The sequence below is a fragment of the Gigantopelta aegis genome, chromosome 2 (genome assembly GCF_016097555.1).
Source record: "Gigantopelta aegis isolate Gae_Host chromosome 2, Gae_host_genome, whole genome shotgun sequence".
Taxonomy (NCBI): domain Eukaryota; kingdom Metazoa; phylum Mollusca; class Gastropoda; order Neomphalida; family Peltospiridae; genus Gigantopelta; species Gigantopelta aegis.
In genome coordinates, this window is record NC_054700.1 from 24,176,924 (window position 1) to 24,182,923 (window position 6,000).

Here is a 6,000-nt window from a genome sequence, read left to right on the forward strand (position 1 = left end):
TTTCACATATTTTTTAAAACACACGTGCATCTGAGAAGTAACATTTATAGATTCGAGTTTTAGTCTATTTTTAGAAGGTATTTCACCATTTTAAAGTCGCAGACTCATGTTTCACTCAATTGTAACTTTATCCAAATGTGTTAGAGGTTTGTAGATTAAAGGAGACCGGACACCAAACCATATATACGGCGTAATGAATTGTCTGCCGTCATAAACCACAACACGCAACTACCGCGCTCCCCTTATTGACTAAGTTAAGCGTGCCAGTCTTGGTTGGGTTTTTTTTTTCGCCGATCTCCGATGTTTGCCGGAAACTGTCGACAATTGATGAGCTAGACCCGTGACGTCATCAATGAGAGGAAAACTGAAGAAACTACCAAGCAGCGTGGACGAACTTAGCGATTCAAGTGACGAAGAACTGTGTCCAGCTTGTGCTAATGGCATCAAACCGTATCAGTTTGAACCACTTATCAGAGACTTTGTCCCTAATCCTGGAAATGTTGTTTTAGACGAAAATTCGGATGAATCAACTGCTGACGAAGACGAGGAAGCCACACGGTCATAGACTAGCATACAAGCATTTTTTTAAAACATAATTTTTTATGCCATTTTAATGTAAACTGAAGCATATGGACCTAATTAGAAGAAAAGCACACAAAATTTAATAATATTTCATCATAAATCTTGTTCAGCATAGATGTAAATATGACACGTCAGTGGATATTCCATAGGCCGATTTCCCAAATTTGCAAAAAGCGTCCCCTCCTCACCAAAGCAAGATATAATAATTTAACAAAAAACTTTGTTCTCTTAACTAGTTACCCTCCAAGTTTTAATGTGTTTGGTTAAACCGTGTATTTTTTATTATTAAAAAATGTGATACCAGTCTGCCGAAACTGTCCACAGCCGGGTACAGAAACACAGAAATGTTGGAAAATATTATACTGTTGCCACATACTGACAATCACTTTACAACTAATATGTCTTATCGACAATATTATTATGTAGTCTTTGCATTTATTAATATAAAATACAACAGACCCATAGGAACTGGGGAGAGGCGGGCCTAGGGACTTGTTCTCCATCACACACTCTAGGATGAAAATGTATGTTTTAAGTTTTCACTACTTTGCATAAATAAAGATGATATAAAGATAAAAATCTAGTTTGTATCCCTCACTAAAGACTGTATCCCCCCCCCTTCAAATATCGTTCCTACAGGCCTATACAAATGTAGATAATATGTAGAGGGTGAGGTTAGGAACCAGTTCCTTTTATTTAGGATTTTGTAATCATGATTTCAAACCAACTGTTTCAGGTAGTTTGCTCCACATACTGACATAAAACACATTTGTTATATATTCAGGCTTTCAAGCAAGATTTTGTGAAAAATAAGGGCTTTTTTTAGGGCAAAATTCTTAAAAAATAAGGGCTATTTTTAGGAATTTTTAGGAATTTTTTGACAAAAATAAGGACTGAAATTCAATAATCAATATAAAAGAAAAACATTCTGTACTCACCTCCAGGGAGAACATAAATACAAAAGCTAATTACCAACTCAGAAGATCATGCCAATGGTCATCAACAGCGATATTCAGCATATCAATACAACCAGATTAAAGTAATCTGATATGGTGCAAATCCATGCTAAATATGATGCTGATAACCACCAAGATGTCTTCTGAGAAATACATTAATTCAACATATTCATTATCTGAAAGTATACTAAGGCTAGATTTAATTAATTCCAACACTTATTTTATGTTGCATTTACCAAAAAATTTCAAAATTTGAAAATATAGGATTTTCACCAAAAAATTAGGGCTTTTTAGGATTTTGAAGCTTTAATAAGGAATATTAGGGCTGCTGTCAAAAAATAAGGAAAATTAGGAAAATAAGGGCCCGCTTGCAAGCCTGTATATTGGAATAAAATAAAAATAATTACAATATATCCAGTGTTATTTTCTTTAATCATTCATGGAGGAAGAATGAAGTCCTGATGAAAATATATTACAGGTATATATTACAGGTAAAACAAAATAATATATGATGCTTATTCCATGTGGTAACTATTGTTAATTTTGCTTTAAATTGCTAGATGCCAAAAGTGATTAATTATATTATTTTATGGTAACAGTCGAAAATTAAACGACCAATTGTTTCAACCTCTGCCAAAGGTACCAGGTTTTCTGCCAGAAAATAATTTGAGGGTTCGTAATAAAACAGGCCCGTAGGAACGGGGGGGGGGGGAGAGAGACGGGGACGGGTGCCCCCCACTAGTGAGCTTTTCTTTATCACATTAATTTATGCCATTGTAACCAAAATCTGATGTAGAGTTTATACCCGGTCCGTCAGTGCCCCACCCCCAAGTCGTTCCTACAGACCTGTAAAAACTAAATATATTCAAAGGAGTATATTGGGTGGTTATAGGTTTGAAATGTTTTTTTTATTGAACATTTTATTTCATGCACTTTTATAAATTTTAAACAGCAATGATGTTACTATAATCTATCGAAAAAATAAAACATATATATATATGTTACAGTCAATCTGTGAAATCAGTCATTACGCGTAATGCCTAAACAAATCAGTCATTTCGAGAAGTGCCTGTGACCACCAGGCAATACGCGAAATGACTGAAAATTCCAGGCATTTCTCGAAATGACTGAAAATCATGGCCAGCCATTACGCAAAATGACTAATGTGATTCAAGTCTTATTGTTGACACTTGTATACAGGCTTTTGATCTTAAATATTGATAAAATCACATTTTAGGAACAAACAAGGATAAGTATATTGATTAAATACGATTTAAAATACTACTTAATATTAATTCTTATTCAACTTTTGCTATAGTTTCAGATTAAAGAATCTTATAGAAAATATGATTAATACCACTTGAATATTACAAACAAAAGGTTCTGGTAATTAATGTTTCTCTGGTTTATTCTTAAACAAACAACACAGAATCTGCTATATTACAAACAAAAGGTTCTGGTAATTAATGTTTCTCTGGTTTATTCTTAAACAAACAACACAGCATCTGCTATATTACAAACAAAAGGTTCTGGTAATTAATGTTTCTCTGGTTTATTCTTAAACAAACAACACAGAATCTGCTATATTACAAACAAAAGGTTCTGGTAATTAATGTTTCTCTGGTTTATTCTTAAACAAACAACACAGAATCTGCTATATTACAAACAAAAGGTTCTGGTAATTAATGTTTCTCTGGTTTATTCTTAAACAAACAACACAGCATCTGCTATATTACAAACAAAAGGTTCTGGTAATTAATGTTTCTCTGGTTTATTCTTAAACAAACAACACAGAATCTGCTATATTACTAACAAAAGGTTCTGGTAATTAATGTTTCTCTGGTTTATTCTTAAACAAACAACACAGAATCTGCTATATTACAAACAAAAGGTTCTGGTAATTAATGTTTCTCTGGTTTATTCTTAAACAAACAACACAGAATCTGCTATATTACTAACAAAAGGTTCTGGTAATTAATGTTTCTCTGGTTTATTCTTAAACAAACAACACAGAATCTGCTATATTACTAACAAAAGGTTCTGGTAATTAATGTTTCTCTGGTTTATTCTTAAACAAACAACACAGAATCTGCTATATTACAAACAAAAGGTTCTGGTAATTAATGTTTCTCTGGTTTATTCTTAAACAAACAACACAGAATCTGCTATATTACAAACAAAAGGTTCTGGTAATTAATGTTTCTCTGGTTTATTCTTAAACAAACAACACAGCATCTGCTATATTACAAACAAAAGGTTCTGGTAATTAATGTTTCTCTGGTTTATTCTTAAACAAACAACACAGAATCTGCTATATTACTAACAAAAGGTTCTGGTAATTAATGTTTCTCTGGTTTATTCTTAAACAAACAACACAGAATCTGCTATATTACAAACAAAAGGTTCTGGTAATTAATGTTTCTCTGGTTTATTCTTAAACAAACAACACAGAATCTGCTATATTACTAACAAAAGGTTCTGGTAATTAATGTTTCTCTGGTTTATTCTTAAACAAACAACACAGAATCTGCTATATTACAAACAAAAGGTTCTGGTAATTAATGTTTCTCTGGTTTATTCTTAAACAAACAACACAGAATCTGCTATATTACAAACAAAAGGTTCTGGTAATTAATGTTTCTCTGGTTTATTCTTAAACAAACAACACAGCATCTGCTATATTACAAACAAAAGGTTCTGGTAATTAATGTTTCTCTGGTTTATTCTTAAACAAACAACACAGAATCTGCTATATTACTAACAAAAGGTTCTGGTAATTAATGTTTCTCTGGTTTATTCTTAAACAAACAACACAGAATCTGCTATATTACAAACAAAAGGTTCTGGTAATTAATGTTTCTCTGGTTTATTCTTAAACAAACAACACAGAATCTGCTATATTACTAACAAAAGGTTCTGGTAATTAATGTTTCTCTGGTTTATTCTTAAACAAACAACACAGAATCTGCTATATTACTAACAAAAGGTTCTGGTAATTAATGTTTCTCTGGTTTATTCTTAAACAAACAACACAGAATCTGCTATATTACAAACAAAAGGTTCTGGTAATTAATGTTTCTCTGGTTTATTCTTAAACAAACAACACAGAATCTGCTATATTACAAACAAAAGGTTCTGGTAATTAATGTTTCTCTGGTTTATTCTTAAACAAACAACACAGCATCTGCTATATTACAAACAAAAGGTTCTGGTAATTAATGTTTCTCTGGTTTATTCTTAAACAAACAACACAGAATCTGCTATATTACTAACAAAAGGTTCTGGTAATTAATGTTTCTCTGGTTTATTCTTAAACAAACAACACAGAATCTGCTATATTACAAACAAAAGGTTCTGGTAATTAATGTTTCTCTGGTTTATTCTTAAACAAACAACACAGAATCTGCTATATTACTAACAAAAGGTTCTGGTAATTAATGTTTCTCTGGTTTATTCTTAAACAAACAACACAGAATCTGCTATATTACAAACAAAAGGTTCTGGTAATTAATGTTTCTCTGGTTTATTCTTAAACAAACAACACAGAATCTGCTATATTACAAACAAAAGGTTCTGGTAATTAATGTTTCTCTGGTTTATTCTTAAACAAACAACACAGAATCTGCTATATTACAAACAAAAGGTTCTGGTAATTAATGTTTCTCTGGTTTATTCTTAAACAAACAACACAGAATCTGCTATATTACAAACAAAAGGTTCTGGTAATTAATGTTTCTCTGGTTTATTCTTAAACAAACAACACAGAATCTGCTATATTACTAACAAAAGGTTCTGGTAATTAATGTTTCTCTGGTTTATTCTTAAACAAACAACACAGCATCTGCTATATTATTGATGTCTTGTTTTCTAGGAGCTTCTTTTCATCCCTGATTAATTGTAATGGTTCGCTGGTTTATTCTCAAACCTATCATTGCTTTGTGTTTATATAAGCAAATGGATCAAGACATGGCTACTTTCAGTGGCTTCTTCTAATCCTTTAGTACAAATTTGTGATTACAGCACCATCTGACTTTCATCTCTATAAAACTAAACGTGTTTCTGGGGTTTACTTTTGACTTAAGTTCAGTCACATTAATATCACATATACATTAATTTCTGAGATTTTTTAGTACATACATTTAAGTTTACCTGGCAGAAACCTAGGGTAGGTATTAAAATAATGATTTGGTGTAGAGTATTTTTAATATGATATACAGAAAGCATTAAAAAGTACAATTTTATTATGCTTTAATAATCGACATTAGCTTTAAAACTAATTAACCATCATTCCTTCTGGCCACAGTACATATGTTGTTCCTGCCAAAGTGTTAGCATTTTAATTTTAATGACAACATATTGAACTGACTATAAACATTGTTAACTAACGTAATAATTCATGTTTTGAAGGTGTTTTGTTATAAGGTTAACAAACCAACTAGATTGGAGAAAACTTGAGTGTTTT

General features: G+C 31.5%; 1 protein-coding gene across 1 annotated transcript in view; it reads right to left on the bottom strand.

Annotated features, from left to right (window-relative positions):
• The window catches only part of LOC121387793, an 85,680-nt gene that overhangs the window by 24,930 nt on the left and 54,750 nt on the right, over nucleotides 1–6,000 (bottom strand). The window lies entirely within an intron of this gene.